Source organism: Castor canadensis, chromosome 9, assembly GCF_047511655.1.
Source record: "Castor canadensis chromosome 9, mCasCan1.hap1v2, whole genome shotgun sequence".
Taxonomy (NCBI): domain Eukaryota; kingdom Metazoa; phylum Chordata; class Mammalia; order Rodentia; family Castoridae; genus Castor; species Castor canadensis.
The window spans coordinates 62,790,870-62,812,929 of NC_133394.1; the positions used below are offsets into that span (position 1 = coordinate 62,790,870).

General features: G+C 34.5%; 1 long non-coding RNA gene across 1 annotated transcript in view; it reads left to right on the plus strand.

Moving 5' to 3' along the window:
• The window catches only part of LOC141410747 (uncharacterized), a 356,157-nt gene extending 337,208 nt beyond the window's left edge, over nucleotides 1–18,949 (plus strand). Inside the window, exons 2-3 of the long non-coding RNA XR_012435535.1 lie at nucleotides 18,275–18,406; nucleotides 18,522–18,949. This is a non-coding gene — a long non-coding RNA (uncharacterized lncRNA). The remainder of the gene's footprint in view (nucleotides 1–18,274; nucleotides 18,407–18,521) is intronic.
• Nucleotides 18,950–22,060: the final 3,111 nt, after the last annotated feature.

Here is a 22,060-nt window from a genome sequence, read left to right on the forward strand (position 1 = left end):
TTTCTTACTTGTACTGGTACTGGAACTTACACCACCAGACCTCCTGGTTCTCAGGCCTTTGGGTTTGGATTGGCACAATTATCGTTCATCTTCTGGGTCTCCAGCTTGCTGACTGAATCTGAGACATTTAAGCCTTCATAATTGCAAGAGCAAATTCCTTAAAACAAATCTCTCTATAGTGTATATCTAAATATCTCTCTCTCTTTCTCTACATAGATATATCTATATCTCTATCTAGATATATAACATATATACATATGTATATATATATCTCCTGTTATTGATAGGTTTATATATCCAGGCACTAGATTACAGACAAATGAACAATATATATATCTTATGATAGATATCTATATAAATATTTACATATAATATTTGCAGATACATATCTTAAAGAACTATTGGTTCTGTTTCTCTGGAGAACTTAGACTAATATGTAATCATCTCTTTTAGGGTCTGTCCTCAGTAGTTTCATCAGAGTTCAGTTGTTCAAGCACAAATACAAACTCTTCCCTCTCTCTATTTCCATTAGTACATATTTTATCTTCAGGTTTCCCTCAGTATTAAATAGTCAAATGTTGGTCTGAAGATGTAGCTCAGAGGTAGAACAATTGTCTAACATATGCCAGGCTCTGGATTTGATCCCTAGCACCACAAGGAAAATAAAGTCAAATGTCAAGAGATAACATCCGCATGGGTAGTCTTAATTCCTCATTTATGCTCCAATATACCTTTGATTATCATATAATATTGATGTTAACATTAAGAGTATACACAGGTAAATATATTTTCAGCTGTTTTCCTTTTTCTAAATTTCTTTCTTCTCCTGCTCTTCTTCCTCCTTCGTCTTCCTTTGTCAGGTACTAGGGATTGAACTCGGGGCCTCATGCTTGTTAGGCAAGTGCTCTACCACTTGAGTCTCTCCCCCCTAGTTCTTCTGCTTTCAGTTTATTTTTCAGATAGTCTCTATACTTTTGCCTGGGCTCATCTAGGACCACTGTTTCCCTATATCCACCTTGTGAGTAGCTGGGATTAGGGGTAACCCTACCTGGCTTTCCTTTTCCAAGTTTCTTATTGAGATGGCTATGCAAACATCTTTAGAAGACATGAACTAGTAATATACAATTAATCCTTATTATCTGTGGATTTTATAATGTGAATTCACTTACTTGCTAAAATTTACTTGTGTCTCCTAAGATTGATATTTGAGATGCTTTCTTGATCATTTGCAGACATGTGTAGATATGTGGGAGATGGCAAAAAAAAATTGAGTCAGCCAAAGCACATACAGCTGAGGTAGAACACATAGATAACTGTGCTTTCTTTTTTTCTATTCTCTTAGTGTAAACAAGTGTTTTTATTGGCAGTCTATTTAGTAGCATTTTTTTTTGCATTTTCTCTTTGCTAGTTAAAATGGCTTCTAACCATAATTCTGAAGTGCTCTCTAGTGTTTCAAAGTACAAGACAGGGAGTTACCTGTGCCAGGTAAGTTTCATTCAGACATTAATTGCAATTTGTTGACTATAAATCCATGTTAATAAACAGGACAAGTTAATAAACAAGATATATTAAATAAGGTGTCTTCTACAGACATATGCATAAAGTCAGGGTATGTATTGATTATTTGATAAATGTTGTCACTGTAGGCTCAGAGGAACCTCACCGTATATTTCTTGTAGAAGTAATTGTTCATTATTTGATAATTCATTGTCTGTGGTGACTTTATACAACAAAACTACTGTAAACAACAAGAGTCAACTAGAAGTGGTGGAAAGAAAGAAGAGAAAGTTCATTAGTTTTTCTCTAGGCTCTCATTGCATCAATAAAGGTATGTTACCTTGATTCAACTTCTAAGCTTCAGTTTTTCCATCTGTTAAATAAGAATGGTAATTCCAGATGCACTGTCTGAAAAGCTTTATTTTAAATATTACACATATAAAATTGTTTTGTAAATGGAAATGCTGTAACAGGAGCACTAAGCATAAATTATTTCTGGGGCAGAAAATATGTAAGGGATTTTACAATTATTGTTTACCAATATTTAATAAGAGAATTCAAATGTTACTTTATTTAATGAGAAGACAAATCACATCGTTCAGTTGTTAAAACACTTTACATCGGAAATTCAAATTTCATTTTAACTAAGAGTATTGTCTCTTCACTATGCTTCCAGCTTGTCAAAAGATATTATATGATATAGGAACAAATCTGAACATTAAAGACTACTGTGGGCTTGCATGCATTTGTGTCTTTTGTTTTCTCTGCCCAACTCTGCTTAATTTACAGCACATAAATCTTTCCTTCTCTCAGTGCTGCAAAGTCAATTTAGCTGAGGGAGAATGAAGCTGAATTCTGTTCTGCCTCATGCAACACCAAGAAAATTGCTAGGCCAGTTAACTTTTGATTGCAGAATATTTATTTTTGGTGACAGATGTTGCTGATGTAAGAACTTAGGTGACCACAGCCTCAATTAGGCCTTGGTTGAGGTTGAAAAAAAAAACTGAATGGAAAGTCTTAATGGAAGTAAATACACAGTATCAAGATGACAGTTCCAGCATTACATTTCTGATGATATTTGTGGGTTGACAGGGGTGTGACTACGTTTACATGGGGGCAATGACTTTTGGAAGAAAGGTGGATACAGACTTTGATGGTTACAGTCAGGTATGGAAACTAGGGAAGTTAAATTTGCTACATTCCAAGTACTTGTTTGGATCAAAATAGGGTCAACACTGTGAATAGAAATCACGTGGTTTCTGAGAAGGGCTGCTATACATATCCCTGTGTTATATCTCAAAAAAGTTACATCATATAACAGTTTTCTTTACCTTTCTTTCTTAGTCATTCACAGATGGCTGTATCTTTGCATGTTAACAGATTTTTAGTAAATGTTGGATGAAAATTTGCATAAGACAAAATTCCCCCACCTCCTTACTAAATGTACACATAACTTCACATCCAAGGAAAAGGATAATTGGAGCTCCTGTCTTCTTGACAATACCATGTATATGTCCAAGCAGAGAGGCTTTTATGTCCCTAAATTAATTACTGATGGGGCTATGTCAGGGTGGTGTCAGAGGGACACCACTGAGGGAAGTGACGCAATAATAATTGTTTCTCTACAAAAGCCCCTCCTTCCCTCTTTAAAAACAGCAAAAGGTTACTGTACGAATTGGCCGTCCATGCTTTCCTGTAGTTGTTGAACATATGAAAAGATCACTAGATATTGTATTTCTTATTCATTACAAAGGTAACTGAAGGGATGACTCCTATGTATGAAATTATTGGAAGAAAAAAAGTCAGTTATTAAGTTAGCCTGATTGTTTTGTCTAGTCCAATAGTGTATTTTTATATACTAATGGGAAGATTTAATTTTAACTTGTTTATGTTTGTTCATGTTTGGCTATCAAGTAAAAATTCAAGCCTTATTTTTTGAGATACGTTGGAAAAAAGCATGCTTGGAAATATCAACTATACTGTATTTTAATTAAAAAATGTATTTTAGTAGTCGTTTATACTTGTCCATTTATGACTATATGACAGGTAGCTTTGCCAACATCTTTAGTTGTTTTTTCTTGGTAGAGGACATCCACCCACTTTTTCCTGGAAATCCAAGTAAATGATTAATGAATTGTGAGTATAAACCACAATGAGTTGTTCCTCTGTCAAAGATAACTTTCTGCTGTGTATTGTGTTTTTAAACAGATACTTTCTCTCTGCGCAGCTGGGGACAATCCTATTGTGAATTTTGCAAGTAAAATTTTAAACATAGGGAGGGAAAACACACAGACACACGCATCACACTTAGAGAGGAAAGACCGGAGTGCAGATAATAGTCATAATGATGAAACCTGAGTTTCATATTTAAACAGGTAGGGAGATGATGGTTGTCAGACTTGAGGTCATTGCGGACAGGCAAAATCACCAGTTTGAAGTAATACTTCTCATCTAACGAATGGCTAAATCCCATGTTTGACAACTCCACATTTCATTTCCTTTAGAGTGTGGAAGGAGGGAAATAATGTGTAATTTAGTAATGTGAAAAACTGACACAGACCTGTCAGACAGTTCAGCTCAGCCTCATTTCCATAGGAAGCACAATACTGAGTTGGTTCTAAGTGGCTGCCAAGGCTGACATGGTATTGTCAGAGACTGGTGGCCTCGACTCTTCTTATGCACATAGGATGGAACTCCTAAAGGAACAAATATTTTATACACATTTCTTGTGTCCTTTTGTGAGGTGATATAAATTCAAAGCTAAGAGTCATTTTCTGAGGCCTGATGAAGACCTAGGGTTTGAATTTAGAAATAATCCCTTTTTATATATCTTTGATTCCTTGATAATTTTTGTAATGTCACTGTGCACTGAAGAAACCAAATCTGTTCCTGAAAGTTGCCACTAGTTTAATGCCCACTGTTTAATTAGACTAAGCTAATATGGTAATATGGAAGAATACGTTGGAGATAGAGCTTTGGGAAAGTTTATTTCTTATATATTTAAATGGACAGACAAGCTAATGACAAATACTGTCTTACATTAACATGTACAATCCAGTTTGATATTTTCAATTGCAAAACTCTTGTCACTGTCCAGGCTATACCAGCTTTGTTAACTTTGTGTGCCTCTGTGTGTGTGTGCAGCCTGTTAGCCTATTTAGACATTTTAGCCTGCCCACTCACTTGTTAAAGCTACTAATTTATCAATACACAGTGGATACAATCTACATACCAAATGAATTAGAGTCAAGGAAGCATGGAAGGAAGCTGATTACAGATATCAAGTAACTTATTAGCAATATTTTACATAGCTTTATTCTTTAATGAATTGTGTAGGTACATTTTTTACTATATAGACAGTTAAAAAAAATTAAGCAAAAGTGAATGGCTGTTAAACATTTGGTGTCAGCAGCAAAAGCATGGTGGGGGTGGGTACTACAGAAGGTACGTCAGGTGCGTGCCAGGCAGTTTAGGTGCAAACCTGTGTATCATCTGGTTTCTACCAAATGAACAGAAATGTCAAACATTTTGCATTTTTCCTGGATTTCTGTACCATCTTTTCTGTCTTGCTCTGAGGGAGTGATTTAAGTTTGAGTGCTTGCTTTAGTTAAGAGAAAGTTCAGGAAAATTGGAAATAAATCTTTGAAGATTAGTTTACAGATGTGGAAGGCATGAGTTTTACCTATGAACCCTTGTTGAGGAAATATAGTCAGAAACAAAATCTCCTCCTAACCTAGAAAATCTTTCCACAAAGGCAGAAGAGAAAGAAACAATGTTATAATTAAATAAACATTAAACCAGAATGTGGTGAGCATCACAGGTAAACCACTACACTAACAGACTGAAAAAAAAATCTCACTCTTTTATACAGCTAAGCAGGCACAAGCTATCATATACGTTTTTAAGATAAGTGAAAACTAGTCCTGAAATAAAAACTCTAGACAGCACTACTTATCACACAAAATTCATTCTCAATTCACAGGGCAATGGGTTGATCATCTGTGTTAATGAATCGATTTTATCTAAAGGAAATGTAAAGTTCTCATGTCCTTCTAGTCAAGGGGGAGCTTTGGAAGTAGAGCAAGGTACCCACCAGTTAGATCCTTCTCACAGAGTCTTGGAGATAGGGGTGCTGTCTTCTTCCATGACTACATTTCAAAGAGATGGTTTCCATATCCCTGAGAAAGACATTCCTGGGTCTTAAAGCTGTCAAGGAGCTTATTTAACTTTTGAAAGGACTTATGTACATTTCAAAGAATTTAACAAATTTTCAAAAGTAAATATTCTAAGGCATATATTAAAATCCAAGTTTCACCAGTGAGTAGGCCAGTCTATTTGAGGAAGCTATTAATCTTGGAATTCTAGATTTGTCACCTACAAAACGGGGTTCTCACTGCTGTACCAGAGGACTATGGTGATGATGAATTGAGATGATTTATACATATGCTATGAATAGAGTCTGGTGCAAAGTGAGCAGTTACTATGGTAGTTATTATTATAGGGATAATCTCTCTTCCCCTGGTTTTGAAACCTTGCATCACCTTCAAAATGAAGCTCTGTCATTTTTCCCTTCCTTTATTAATAACAACCTAATTGCTTAATCCAGAAGAATCTTTCCTTCAGTCTTCAAATACATTTATATCTCCTCTGTCACAAAACAAATCTGGTGCAAATTACTTAAATGCTTAAGTAAAAATAATGTACAGTGCTACTCACTCTGACCTCTCTTTAACAATCAACCTTATAGAAGTATAACACGCATAATAAAATGTACTCATTTTAAGCTCAGCTTAGTCCCTGTGACAAACATGTTTGTGTAACCATCACCACAATTAGGATATACATTATCATAAAAAATTCCCTCATGCACATCTATAGTTCAGTTCCCATCTCAAACCTCTCAGAGTCATCTCCTCAGTTCTGCTTTCTGGCTCTTTATATTTGTCTGGGTTTTCAGACAAATGGAATCTCACAACTATGTACTATTTTGTGTCTGTCATATTTTTTAGTACCATAATTTTGAGATTCATCCATGCTGCTGCTGTGTGTTAGGAGTCTGCTCCTTTAGTTTACTGTGTACTGTTCCATTATGTTATTATCAGTTTGTTTTTTGATTTAATTGTTATATATTTGGGTTAGCTACAATTTGAGGTATTTTTAGTAAAGTTACTATGAATATTCTTCTCCTCTTCCTCCTTCTTCTTCTGGCAGTACTGGTGTTTGAACTTAGGGTCTTGCGCCTGCCAGGCAGGTGATTTACCACTTGAGCCACACTTCCAGCCCTTACTGCTTTAGGCATTTTTGAATAGGGAGCATTTATGTCTGGGCCAACCTGGACTGCAATCCTCCTATTTATGCTTCCCACATAGCTGGGAGGACAAGTGAGTGTCACTACACCCAGATTTTATTTGAGATGGGGTCTTGCAAACTTTTTTCCTGGACTGGCCTCCTGATCTCTGACTTCTAAATAGCTAAGATTTATAGGCATGTAATCTAGCTATCAGTATTCTTATATAGTTGCTTGTGTGGATGTATGCTTCCATTTCTCTTGGGTCTATTTTGTCATAGATTTACTGGATCGTAAGTGTTAATGTTACTGTAACATTTTATTCCCCAATAATGTATGAGAATTCTGGTTTCCTTACCAACACTTGGTATTTTCAAACTTTTTTATTTTAGGTATTCTAGTGAATGTGTAGTGAAATCACATTGAGGTTTTTGTTTGCTTTTCTCTTTCAGGGTTTCTAACTCTTGGAAATTGCTGCTTTTATTTTTGATGCAGTAACAAAACAAGATCTCTTGCCTGATTGAGAAGGGATATTTTGTTGTCTGTGTGGGGTGAGAGAGGCAATCAGGACAACTTAACTTATGTAGATTTTAAATTAAGGTTATCACCCCCACACACTCACCCTGCTCCTCAGGGTCCTGAGACTTTCAAAGGGATTGTTGCAGCCTCCAGGGCTTCCTCCCTGTGGTATCTTCCTCCACAGGTACTTAGGTCTTAGCTTTCTCTGTGTCATGTTTCACTCTTCCTCCATCTACTTCCTGTTATTGAAAATTTGTTGACCCTCTAACCTGTGGCTATTTCTCTTCATTTCTATTTGTCTTTGTGATTTCCTTTATCTAAAAAATTTCTTTCATTCAATTAGAGGGAGCAAAAAATAGCACAGATGTTGTTTTCCATTGGTCTTTAGTCAAGTCTTCCTTTTCCTTTCACCTTACTTTTTCTTCACAATTCCACGCTGAAGTTATTAATGACACAGATTACATTGTCTTTAAACTTAATTCTGTTGGTTTAAGTTCCAACCATAGCATCCTTCCGTCTCTCATACCCCCTCTGTCCTTGATTTTCATATCCTAGCTTTGCTTCCCTCAAGCTGCTTTTATTCCATCTTGTCTGACTGGCTGGTTTCCATTTCGCTGAATTCAATGATGTGAACAGGAATGGGGAGATGCCAGCATATCTTGATTTCCAGTGGTCATGTGACACAAATTCTTTCAGTGAAACTCCATGAGGATTTGGTATTGTTAGTAGCATCCTAACTCTGGAAGGATAGAGAATTAATTATTTCTCTATATGCATCAGGGCCTGGGTTCTGCCAAATTAGATGTAGAGGGAGCATCAAGATAGTTCTCTTTATATGTCCTCTGGTTTCTTTGAGTCCAAGAAGCTGTCTCCTATATGTAACTTGCTGACAGGAAGAAAATTGACCATTTCTAGCAATATATAAACCTGGAGATTTTTTAAAAAGACAAGTCCTTTTTATTTCCTTTCAGGACAGCAAAATTCTTTTTTGTTTTTTTAATTTTTATTGTTTTATTATTCATATGTGCATACAATGCTTGGGTCATTTCTCCCCCCGCCCCCACCCCCTCCCTTACCACCCACTCCACCCCTCCTTCTACCCCCACCCCCTCCATACCCGGCAGAAACTATTTTGCCCTTATCTCTAATTTTGTTGAAGAGAGAGAGTATAAGCAATAGTAGGAAGGAACAAGGGTTTTTGCTAGTTGAGATAAGGATAGCTATACAGGGAGTTGGCTCACATTGATTTCCTGTGCATGTGTGTTACCTTCTAGGTTAAATCTTTTTGATCTCACCTTTTCTCTAGTTCTTGGTCCCCTTCTCCTCTTGGCCTCAGTTGCTTTTAAGGTATCTGCTTTAGTTTCTCTGCATTGAGGGCAACAAATGCTAGCTAATTTTTTAGGTGTCTTACCTATCCTCACTCCTCCCTTGTGTGCTCGTGCTTTTATCATGTGCTCAAAGTCTAATCCCCTTGTTGTGTTTGCCCTTGATCTAATGTCCGCATATGAGGGAGAACATATGAATTTTGGTCTTTTGGGCCAGGCTAAACTCACTCAGAATGATGTTCTCCAATTCCATCCATTTACCAGTGAATGATAACATTTTGTTCTTCTGCATGGCTGCATAAAATTCCATTCTGTATAGATACCACATTTTCTTAATCCATTCGTCAGTAGTGGGGCATCTTGGCTGTTTCCATAACTTGGCTATTGTGAATAACGCTGCAATAAGCATGGGTGTGCAGGTGCCTCTGGAGTAACCTGTGTCACAGTCTTTTGGGTATATCCCCAAGAGTGGTATTGTTAGATCAAATGGTAGATCAAGGTTTAGCTTTTTAAGTAGCCTCCAAATTTTTTTCCAGAGTGGTTGTACTAGTTTACATTCCCACCAACAGTGTAAGAGGGTTCCTTTTTCCCCTCATCCTCGCCAACACCTGTTGTTGGTGGTGTTGCTAATGATGGCTATTGTAACAGGGGTGAGGTGGAATCTTAGTGTGGTTTTAATTTGCATTTCCCTTATTGCTAGAGATGGTGAGCATTTTTTCATGTGTTTCTTGGCCATTTGAATTTCTTCTTTTGAGAAAGTTCTGTTTAGTTCACTTGCCCATTTCTTTATTGGTTCATTAGTTTTGGGAGAATTTAGTTTTTTAAGTTCCCTATATATTCTGGTTATCAGTCTTTTGTCTGATGTGTAGCTGGCAAATATTTTCTCCCACTCTGTGGGTGTTCTCTTCAGTTTAGAGACCATTTCTTTTGATGAACAGAAGCTTTTTAGTTTTATGAAGTCCTATTTATCTGTGTTATCTCTTAGTTGCTGTGCTGCTTGGGTTCCATTGAGAAAGTTCTTACCTATACCTACTAACTCCAGAGTATTTCCTACTCTTTCCTGTATCAACTTTAGAGTTTGTGGTTTGATATTAAGATCCTTGATCCATTTTGAGTTAATATTGGTATAGGATGATATACATGGATCTAGTTTCAGTTTTTTGCAGACTGCTAACCAGTTTTCCCAGCAGTTTTTGTTGAAGAGGCTGCTTTTTCTCCATCGAATATTTTTAGCACCTTTGTCAAAGAGAAGTTGATTATAGTTATTTGGCTTCATATCTGTGTCCTCTATTCTGTTCCACTGGTCTTCATGTCTGTTTTTGTGCCAGTACCATGCTGTTTTTATTGTTATTGCTTTGTAATATAGTTTGAAGTCAGGTATTGTGATACCTCCAGCATTTTTCTTTTGACTGAGTATTGCCTTGGCTATTCATGGCCTCTTGTGTTTCCATATAAATTTCATGGTAGATTTTTCAATCTCTTTAATGAATGTCATTGGAATTTTGATGGGAATTGCATTAAACATGTAGATTACTTTTGGGAGTATAGGCATTGTTACTATGTTGATTCTACCAATCCATGAGCATGGGAGACCTCTCCACTTTCTATAGTCTGTGGGGTTAAAAAGTTCCTGGAAGTCAATGAAAATGAAAACACAACCTACCAGAACCTATGGGACACAGCAAAGGCAGTCCTGAGAAGAAAGTTTATAGCCATGAGTGCATATATTAAAAAGACTGAAACATCCCAAGTCAATGACGTAATGATACATCTCAAACTCCTAGAAAAACAAGAACAAGCAAATCCCAAAACAAATAGAAGGAGAGAAATAATAAAAATAAGAGCTGAAATCAACAAAATAGAAACCAAAAAAACCATACAAAGAATTAATGAAACAAAAAGTTGGTTCTTTGAAAAAATAAACAAGATTGATAGACCCCTGGCAAACCTGACTAAAATGAGGAGAGAAAAAGCCCAAATTAGTAGAATCAGGAATGCAAAATGGGAGATAACAACAAACACCATGGAAGTCCAGGAAATCATCAGAGACTACTTCGAGAAACTATATTCAAATAAATTTGAAAATCTTAAAGAAATGGACAGATTTCTAGATACATATGATCATCCAAAACTGAACCAAGAGGAAATTAATCACCTGAATAGACCTATAACACAACATGAAATTGAAGCAGCAATCAAGAGTCTCCTCAAAAAGAAAAGTCCAGGACCTGATGGATTCTCTGCTGAATTCTATCAGACCTTTAAAGAAGTACTGATACCAACCCTCCTTAAACTGTTCCACGAAATAGAAAGGGAAGGAAAACTGCCTAACACATTCTGTGAAGCCAGTATTACACTTATCCCAAAACCAGGCAAAGACACCTCCAAAAAGGAGAACTATAGGCCAATCTCCTTAATGAACATTGACTCAAAAATCCTCAACAAAATAATGGCAAACCGAATTCAACAATACATCAAAAAGATTATTCACCACAACCAAGTAGGCTTCATCCCAGGGATGTAGGGGTGGTTCAACATACGAAAATCAATAAACGTAATAAACCACATTAACAGAAGCAAAGACAAAAACCACTTGATCATCTCAATAGATGCAGAAAAAGCCTTTGGTAAGATCCAACACCATTTCATGATAAAAGCTCTAAGAAAACTAGGAATAGAAGGAAAGTACCTCAACATTATAAAAGCTATATATGACAAACATACAGCCAGCATTATACTTAATGGAGAAAAACTGAAACCATTCCCTCTAAAATCAGGAACCAGACAAGGATGCCCACTATCTCCATTCCTATTCAACATAGTACGGAATTCCTAGCCAAAGCATTTAGGCAAGAAGAAGGAATAAAAGGAATACAAATAGGTAAAGAAACTGTCAAATATCCCTGTTTGCAGATGACATGATCCTGTACCTTAAAGACCCAAATAACTCTACTCAGAAGCTTCTAGACATCATCAATAGCTATAGCAAGGTAGCAGAATATAAAATCAACATAGGAAAATCATTAGCATTTCTATATACTAATAATGAACAAACTGAAAAAGAATATATGAAAACAATTCCATTTACAATAGCCTCAAAAAAAAATCAAATACCTAGGTGTAAACCTAACAAAAGATGTGAAAGACCTCTACAAGAAAAACTGTAAACTTCTGAGGAAAGAGATTAAGGAAGACTAAAGCAAAATTCTTAAACATTTTCAAGCTAAAAAAAAAGATACAGTCATGAAAATTTCATGACAATAGAACTAGAATTGACAAGTGTGCTTTAGGGTATAATGAAACAATTACATTCCTGGTCAACTTTTAAAACATATAGTGTATCATAGGAAAAAAACCATTAATGATGCTTGTCTTAAAATACATTTTATGAATTCTTTCCTAGTTAGAAAATTTAGATATTTACATGGGGTATAAAACAAAATACTCACAAAACACCAAAATTTGAATCTGGATTACTCTGAAAGATGTTCTTATAGTTTGATAATTATAGAGAAATTACAATTATTATTATTATTTTAGTTTTTAATTCTCAGGCCCTTTTCATTAGCATACTATTAAGGCATTAAATCCAAATGCTAGTTAATTTGTATTTATAGTAGACTTTTCTGACACATACTAAGAATTTGATGCATTTTGTATTTAACATTTGTTATCATATTTGTCAAATGTCTGATTTACACCAAGTTATTCTGTGCTTAGGAAGAACAAATTGTTCTACAGAAAATGAAATGCGCAAGAGATTGGGAATGGTTTATGAAAACTTTCACCTTTAGGCAAGCGATTTAAGTTACAGGCAGTGGTGTGTGAGGTTTATTAGAAGGTTAATGATAGTCTCTGATTTATGCTCTTTTTAAAGAGATTATCATCTTCCAAAGTTGAAAAAGCATTGTTACAGGAAAGTACAAAACTACACTATAAAATATCAATTTCAGCTTATGATTTGATTCAATTCTCTTTCCTAATTTTTATAATTAGACAGAAACCAGACATGAGCCATGGCAAAAATAATCATGGGAAGGATGCCAAGAACTTCATAAAAACTATAGGTTTTGGAACAGTATAATATTCTTTTTGCTAGTATTTTATCCAGCAACTAAATCTATAATTTAAAAAGTAAATAAAAGTGAGGATAATATATAAGTTTTCATAAATCATAAAAAATAATAAAATAACAAAGTATGATTGTTTTAATAATAGTGTACTGGTCTGCATTAAAGCTTGTAAATAGAATTTGAAGTAAGAGAAAGTACATCAATATAGTTCTGTGTATCATACATAGGAGCATGTAGCTGCATTTCAAAATGACATATTCTCTTCTACTCAATAGGAAGCTGAAGTATTAAGAAGAGTAATTTTATAATTCATCCAGCAGAATTGATTGTCTTGATCAAAATTCACTTTCTATGAGCATTTTCCCTTCAAGTTTACTTTTGACCACGTAGGGAGATTATAAAGTAATAATGATTGTTCTCATTTCATGTATAAAATTTTTGGTAGCAATGCATATAATTAAAGAAATTATGAATAATGATATTTTATGTGCATTTATTTTTTATTAGCATTCCATAAATATCTTTGTTTCTGTAAGCACAGAATATCAAGTGTAGTTGCAGAAACAGATTGTACTTTATTAGTTTTTATTTAAATTTTATTTTTTATAAACAATGGGTCTGAACTTAGTGACTAGCAATAATGATGAATAAACTTTTGTTGGAATGTAAATCCTGGTTTATATGGAGTTTGTCTAGGAATACTGCCAGACAGATTAAGTTTGAACTACTTACAATTCCTGCTAACTCAGAGAAGCAGGGATGGGGAGGTGGAGGCGTGTGCATGTGTGTGTGTGTGTATGTGAGTGTGTGTGCATGTGTGTGGATGAGTCTGTGAGCATGTGTGTGTGTGTGTGTGTGTGTGTGTGTGTGTGTGTGTGTGTGTGTGTGTAGTGTGGGGAATGAGGCAGGACACAGGAATCCTGCCCAGCCTTTCCTTTACATTACCATCTTTGCCTACTTTGTACCCCTTCTAATTATTTATCAGCTTCAATTTCAGCCTCTTATCATTTTCTTGAGCTCAATTGTCCTATCCTCGTCCCTTAAATGAATTTTCTAAAAACTCTTTTAATTGACTCTTGAGTTGCAAGATACAGGTGCCCATCAATTCACTAAGACTATTAAAATCATGTTCTTACTTTGGGCCTTCTTTAATATTTCTTTCTTTCTGTTTCTTTTACCTTCTTTCTGTAGCATTGAACAATGTTTACCCCTCCATTTAAACTCTAATATATCCCACTATATTATTTTTTCCGTATTTTTTTTCCTTAAAGACTCCTTGTCAGTCGATTTAGTAGTATTCCATATGTACTTGCCCTTTTTTCTCTGCATATCTTTTATATGGAGGTGTTTGAATAAAGTCCTTGGCCACCTTTCTATCCTTATTAATCTCTTGTCCAATTAAGTAAAAAAAATTCTGAAGGCTTATACCATTTGAAGAAATATGTTACTAAAAAGACAAAAGACATGGCCCTGCCTTTAAAGATTTGCATTCCAGCAAAGGAGACAGACAAGTTACTGCAACATCAAGTCATTACTAATTTGATTCTTTTGATTAATCTATCTGTCAATCAATCTATCTATCTATCTATATCTATATTTATGATTCCAGATTTTTAAAAAGGCAAGAATATCTTAAATACCATTTAAACCACTATAAGGAATTAGATAAAATAATTTACATGTATGTGGACAAGGATGATAAATGTCCTATTAATGTAGTGGCAAAAAAGAAAAAGAAAAACATTAGTCTATCAATCATAGAATGCTAGAATAAAGGTGATACAATTTCTCTATGGACAGTTGTGCAGCTGTTACAAGTAGCATATTGTATCTATTAATTTCAGAGGTGACCATGGTGGTTTTGTCAGTGAGAAGAGAATGAGAAAAACAATGGCCTTATTTTTATCATGCCTTTTGTCTTAGGGTTCCAGTGACACTCTCAGTCAGGAATGATCTGAATTGTATTTGCTATTAGGTTAGTGGGTATCATTTTCTTTTTCACCATATTAGATATTATTTATCTTATGAACAATGGTTTATCTACCATCAATAACTCATACTGGTATCATATTTTTTCTATTGATATTAAGGTTGCTAAACTAATTTTATAGAAAATCTGATCTCTTTAGCTGAAATTTTTCTGCATTTAAGTTTTAAGGTACACATTTTCCCCTTTGATCAAAGCAAATTCTTAACACCCATTCCTATTTCTCCAGATGATATATTATTTGAGTCTGCACAGATCCACACAATGCTAAAATCCTGGAAACAGGATTATCCTGGAGCACAAATTAAGATTTGCACTAGATGTTTACAAGACTGTCTGGTGCAAAATGCTTTTTTAGTGTTGCTACCCTACAGTGAGTTTAATAAATATTCCAAAATATAGAGGGAAAGAATTATAATTTTATCATCTATAAGATTTTCCTATTATGCAGCTGCCTTTCTTTTGACTATTTTCACTTTTTCATTTCTATATGTTACAGAATGAGAAGTTAAAATTATTTTACTTTTAGTTTTTGCTGCTTGTATCTTTAAATTAACACCATTAAATCTTTTATTAAAATTGCTAAATTAAAGTAGCAATTAAAAGAATCTGTTTTCTAAATTCATATTTGTTGTTGAAAACTTTTAGATGTGATTTCAAAATTCCAGCATTTTTCTTTGCTTTACACTTTCCTATAGTGTATTGTACCTACAACTTTAACCTATGAGCATTAAGACAGGAAAATGCCTCCAAGTCTCAGTATTCAGACTGAGACTCAATAAGGCCTCCAGCTTTCTTCATCTTTTTCCTCCCTTTACCTTTGGACTACCAACTTTTGAGCTGTCACCCAACATTACACTGGATGGGACCATAGCAAAGGCCTTAAATTCATCTAGGCAGTTATTTTTTCATGTCTCTATAAAGTATATTGGTAGCATAAGAAACCTTGAAATAGTTTGCTAAAATATTTTAGATGGTTAGCAATTTTAAATTATTATGTTTCCTTTCTCTTTTATCCCAGATAATTAAAAGTATTCTGTTAATTTTCCACATTGTTTATTTTTTCTTCAGAGAAAAAATTTAAATTTATTTTTTAAATTTATTTTTTCTTTTTTAAGGTCTAATTTCCTTAAAAAAAAACCCAAGAACTTAGACCCGTTGACCTACTATAATTTGCATGGTCTTCAGCCATTTTCTGGAAAAACAAACAAACAAACAAACCACACCCAGACTATTCTTTTTTTTGTTTAAAAGGCTTACAGTAGTACTATCATTATGGCTATTAACAGTATAGTGGCTTTTTTTCACACTATGATTGATAATTGGAGTTTTAACTATTTTATAAATAAGTATAGAGATTTTAGAAAACACTGTCACCTTTGAGTCTAATTAATTACAGACTGATACAACCATTGTTAATGCACCACTCATTTTAAAATTTAATTTAAAATCTAGAGCTTTTCTTTATTTTCCCAAATAAGTGTTCCTGTGGTCAGAAGCATAATAAGAACTAGAAAATGGACTAACTATGAAGAAAACTATAAATATCTTTTTCATCACTGTTTGTATCATTAATACTACAGAAGAATCAGGTGAGGGAGGGGCTATTTTCCTAGCATAGGCCATGCTGTTGATAGCCTTCCCATGGCTAAGTTTCTTTGGGATTGGTATGTATTCTGCTGCAGATCTCAAGGCCAATGCTAAGTACATTTGGACTGGGAGGACAATCAAGAGGCTCTGATCCCTAAGTAATCTTACTCAGGCATCAGAATTACCTAGTCTTACTCAGGTTTTCTGCAAGGAATCGATGCCCAGTTGAAATGTTAAGAGTGTGTGATTATGGATCATTCTAAGGATCAAAACAAGATCTGTTAAACATGTATGTTTGTATGATCTACTAATATGTAATAAAGCATTTTGTATGTGTTAAGTTCCCATCATGGTAGTGGGAAAAGACACATGAAGAAATACTTGTATCATGGGGTTGATGCCATGATAGAAGCATCATCTCAGCGTGATGAGTTAGCAGAAATAAGCATATACATCAACCTGAGAAAATCAAGAAAGACCTCATGGGAGAGATGGAATCTGATTTGTCTTTAAACTTGGCTACTAATTGGCCAGATGCAAAGTTAGAGGAAGGAATTTAAGGCAGAGGGAAAACACCGTGAAGGAATAGAAGCTTTAACAATTCTAACATGCATTTCATGTTTATTGTATGTCACACATTATTTTAAGTGATGTGTTAAACCACTTCATCTTCTTGACAAACATACGAAGCAGCTATTATTAGTCTAATTCTATGTGTAAGGAAACTAAAGTATAGACTGTTTAGATAAGTTCCCCAAAGCCAGACAGTCAGGAACTGATACAGCATAGAAAGGACTCATTGTCTGGCTCCAGAGTTCTATTTTCTTAATAACCACTATACTATATAGCCTTTTCTTATGGTTTATTGATGGATGTAGTGAGTAATAAAGTAACTGAAATTCTTGAATAAAAATACTAGTTTGGGGCTGAAGGGTATAGCTCAGTGGTAGAGTGCTTTTGTGGCATGCTTATGGTCCTGGGTTCATTACCTAGCACTGCAAAAAAAAAAAAAGAAAAGAGAAAATCTTAGTTTGGGGGAAGGCAGAAGACTGACAGGTGTCAGATACTAGTTTATATGTTTTGCTAAGATAGTTATGCTAGGAGACTCAGAAAGACAAACATCACGTTATTCCTCATATGCAGAATCTAGATTAAAAAAAAGACATGATTTTTTTTTCTTTTGGCAGTACTGAGGTTTGAACTCAGGGCCTCATGCTTGCTAGTCTGGTATGCTACCACTTGAGCCACTCTGCCAGCCCATATACTGTAAGAACTTCTGTAAATGTCACAATGTACCCTAGCATAACAATAACAAATATATGATATAAGACAAAACATGAAAAAAAGACATGAAAGTAGAAGAACTAGTTGAAAAGAGGGAGGGACCACAGTGAGGAGAAGGAGGAAAAGAGACAGAATGGGTAAGTGAGTATGATCAAAGTATATGATATACATGCATGAAAATATCATAAGAAAATGAAACCTATTTTTTTTAAGTTAGACTAGACCTTCTTAAATGTCTGTGGTGAGAATCCAGTTTTTAATTACATGAATTATTTAAACATATCATATATATATGTTTATTAAATATAAGACTGAGCTGGGCCTGGACTCTTATTCTTTAACATTTTTTAATTGGAATTCTTCTATTTCTCTAGTGCTATTGTTAACACTTAAGATATATTAGTGAATGAAACAAATACAAAATGCCACAATTCCAGTAAAGGTATAAAATAAAAATAAATGTAATAAGCAAGTTAAGACTTAATATGAGCTAGCAAATTAATGGAAAAAATCAAGATTTGAGGTACTAGAATTATACTTTTAAACAGAGTTTTCATAATATATAGTTTTGAGCAGTTTACACATACACATTTTAGGTCATTCCTCTACTCAAAGACTACCTGCTAGTCATATAAATCTGTATTCAAAGTACTATTTCACTTTTTAAAAAGACCAAGAGGTTTAGGGGGAATTCCATTTTTTTTTCTTTCAGCCAATGCTACTTCTGCCTATCTTAAGCCTTCTCACTGCCAACATTGGGGAATGAAAAAATGGTCCAATATCCTGCTTTACGGTTGAATTTATGAGAAAAGGTCTGGTAGTCCGTGGGAGTTCTTCTCCACTGGTGAGTGAGCTCTGAAAATAACTATTGCTTAACTGGGAAAAAAAGTGCAATTTTAAAAGATTATGTGAACGTTAGGTTGCAGTCTTGCTAATTAGATCCTTTCTCCTTGGCTTAGTCTTGTGACTTGACTTCAATTCAGTGCCCTGAAGGATGGATTTACTCAATTCATATTCTGCACCCACCTGCAGCAAAGAACCAAATTGTTGAGAAGTATCTAACACCATTTGTTCTCATAGTCCTTTGTTATTTGTTGTCAAGAGAAAATGAGTAATTTGTGGATTTAATGTTGCATTCAGACTTAGAAAGACTTTCTTTCCTATGTACCATAACATTGTCAGCTGTATTTAATGAATTCACATGACCTTGGAGAGTATCTTTTTTCCCTTTTGGCATCCATCAAAAATAGAACAACTGTAAGAAAATACTGCCTCCATAAGGGGCAGTTTGAACATAACCAGACAGATGTTTCAGAAGCATGGTTTTCTTAGTAAAATCTGGTCTGTGATGCACAGAATTAGCATAGAGCTTGAAAAATGTCCAAAGCACAAGTTTGTCATTGAGTTGAAATACATGTGTGCCCCTGCTTGTGAATGGAGTTTTAACAGCTTGGGTAATCTTTTACCCGGATACATGTCTATGGTCTATTAAAGTAATGAAAATGTGTCAGGGACAAAAAGATTTTGATTTGTGAGACAAAATGTTCAAATTATAACAGTTTTAATAGTTTGTAGGAGTCACCACTACATTTTTTTGTGTGACTGTACTGGGATTTGAATTCAGGTTCATGTTTGCAGGGCAGGAAGTCTACTACTTGAGTCACATCTCCAGCTCTTTTTGCTTTGGTTATTTTTGGAGAAAGGGTCTTACTTTCTGCCTAGGCTGGCCTGTATCACAATCTTCCTATTTTATACTTCCTTCTGTAGCTGGGATGACAGGAATGTGCCCTCATGTCTAGTTTCCCCCACTGAGCTGGAACTGCTTCAGCCTGTCTCATAGTTGAGATGACAAGCATGCACCATTGCACCCAGCTACTGGTTGAGATGGGGTTTTGCAAGCTTCCTGCCTGGGATGGACTTGAACCACATTCTTCCTGACCATGTCACTAGGATTGTAGGTATGAGCCACTGACGCCTCGCACAACTACATTTTTATATGTAATTTAAAATTTATAGAGATCTTGTGTACAAGAACATGCATGCAAATTTTATTTAAATCTGTTTTCCTTTCACTTTGTGAATATATGTGTATGTCTTGCCCTTGAGGATAAGTTTTTCTAACTATTTTAGTAAAATTTACCAATACATCTCTAAACACACGTGTGTATGCACACATATGCATACACCACTCATGTACATCAAGAAAACACCGAAAACATTTAGAGTTTTAAACAAATGAAATCTTTTGTTAATATGCCTCATTATTGTGAATGTGACAACAAAGTGATGTGTATGTATTACTATGCATGAAAACACTTTTCAAATGTTGGCATTATTTTCAAACTTAAAAATAAACTAATGCAGTTTATGAAAATGTGCATCACAATCTCTTGAGCAGGCATTACATTTTTATGAATGTTGCCACTGCGTTAAGTCAGTCAACTAAGTTAATAAAAACCAGGAGAGTTATTGCTTGATACTTTTTCTAAAGTGGATGGAAAGGATCACAGAAGCCTACTGATTTTCTCCTGTGGAATGATCTTTGATAAGTACTCAGGTCAAAATAGATTTTTCCAGTCATCAAAGAATTTACAAATAAAATGGTATTTAAATATACATGAGACAAAATACCTCCCTCCACCCGTTCTGTTTCCTTTTCTTTTGAGTGTTTATAAATATGTAGGAAAAACCTTAAGTAACTAAATTTCTTTGTTTTTCATTTGTATTTTTTGCAGGTTGCAGTTTAATCAAATTATTGTAGTGATTATACCATGCATTCAATAACTTTAAAAGCAGGGTTTTAGAAATTATTCTAATTCAGCATATATTTGATCTTGAAAAAATAAAGATCTCTGTAAAAGATATCATATTTAAAGATTTTTATCCCATTAACTACTTCCTACCTATTATATCTCTAGAAATACTATAAATTTCATGGTGTACTATGATTATTTCACAACTATATAAGTTAAAATTATTTAACATGTATAAATAATTTAAAAATGATAATTTTGTGAATTGGTTTTATAGTGATGATGAATATAATGCATATTCATGGAGAATGAAAATAAAACAAAATCTCATAAAATGTAAGGAACCATTAATTAAATAAAATGATGACTTTTACTTGTGTATAATGACTATTGTTTTCTGTTATATATCCTTCCAGATTATAAATTTGTCTCTGTGTATATATATGATATTGATATATTTCTATTACTTAATGATGTATATTCAGTGATATTTATTATATATATACACACACAAATATATGCTTCTATATATTATAAAAGGATTACATATTATGAAGACAATTTTATAATCTTTCTGTTCTTTGCTTATGGGAATTAGGAATAAGAAATTTGAATCATTATGGGTAGGTAGAGAAGGTTAGCATGCCAGTTGTTTAAGTATTAATTTTGATTTTTATCTTTTCAAAGAACTTATTTCTAATAAATACAGCAAGACAAATACTAAAGTGAAGGTACATTAGGATAACTAAGTCAGTACTTCCCGTTTTACCCATTCTGTGAATCACATTTAATCTCCTATTAAGACTTTTTAATTTCTCTCTTTTCCTCAGACTTTTAGAGTATATATTCAAGTCCCCCTCCCGCTCCCCTCCCCCCTCACTTCCAGGCAGAACCTGTTCTGCCCTTATCTCTAATTTTGTTGAAGAGAAGACATAAACAATAATAAGGCAGACACAGTGTTTTTGCTAGTTGAGTTAAGGATAGCTATACAGAGAGGTTCCTAGCATCGCTTTCATATACAAATGTGTTACAACACAAATTGATTCATCTCTAACTGATCTTTACACTGTTTCCTGATCCCCTTCTCATGTTGACCTCTGTCACTTTAAGGTTTCTGTATTAGTTCCTCTGGAGTGGGGGCATCAAATGCTTTCATGTTTTATGTTTTCTACCTATTCCTATATCTCCTGCATGTGCTCTCCCCTTGTCATGTGATCCAAGTTCAACAAAATTGCTGTATTTGCCCTAGATCTAAATTCCGCATACAAGGGAGAACATACTATATTAGGTCTTCTGAGTCTGGCTAACCTTGCTCAGAATGTTGAGTTCCACCCATTTATGTGCAAATGATAAAATTTTGCTCTCCGTCGTGACTGAGTAAAATTCCATTGTGTATAAATACTACATTTTCTTGATCCATTCATCAGTAGTGTGACATCTTGGTTGTTTCCATAACTTGGCTATTGTGAATAGTGCTGCAATAAACATGGGTGTGCAGATGTCTTTAAAGTAACCTGTGTTGCACTCCTTTGTGTATATTCTCAGGAGTAGGATTGCTGGATCATATAGCAGACTTATGTTTAGATTTTTAAGAAGCCTCTAAATTTTTTCCAGAGTGGTTGCACCAGCTTGCTTTCCTACCAGCAGTATACAAGGGTTCCTTTTTTCCCCACTTCCTTACCAACACCTGTTGGTGGTGCTGTTTTTGATGATGGCTTTTCTAATAGGGGTGAAATGGAATTTTA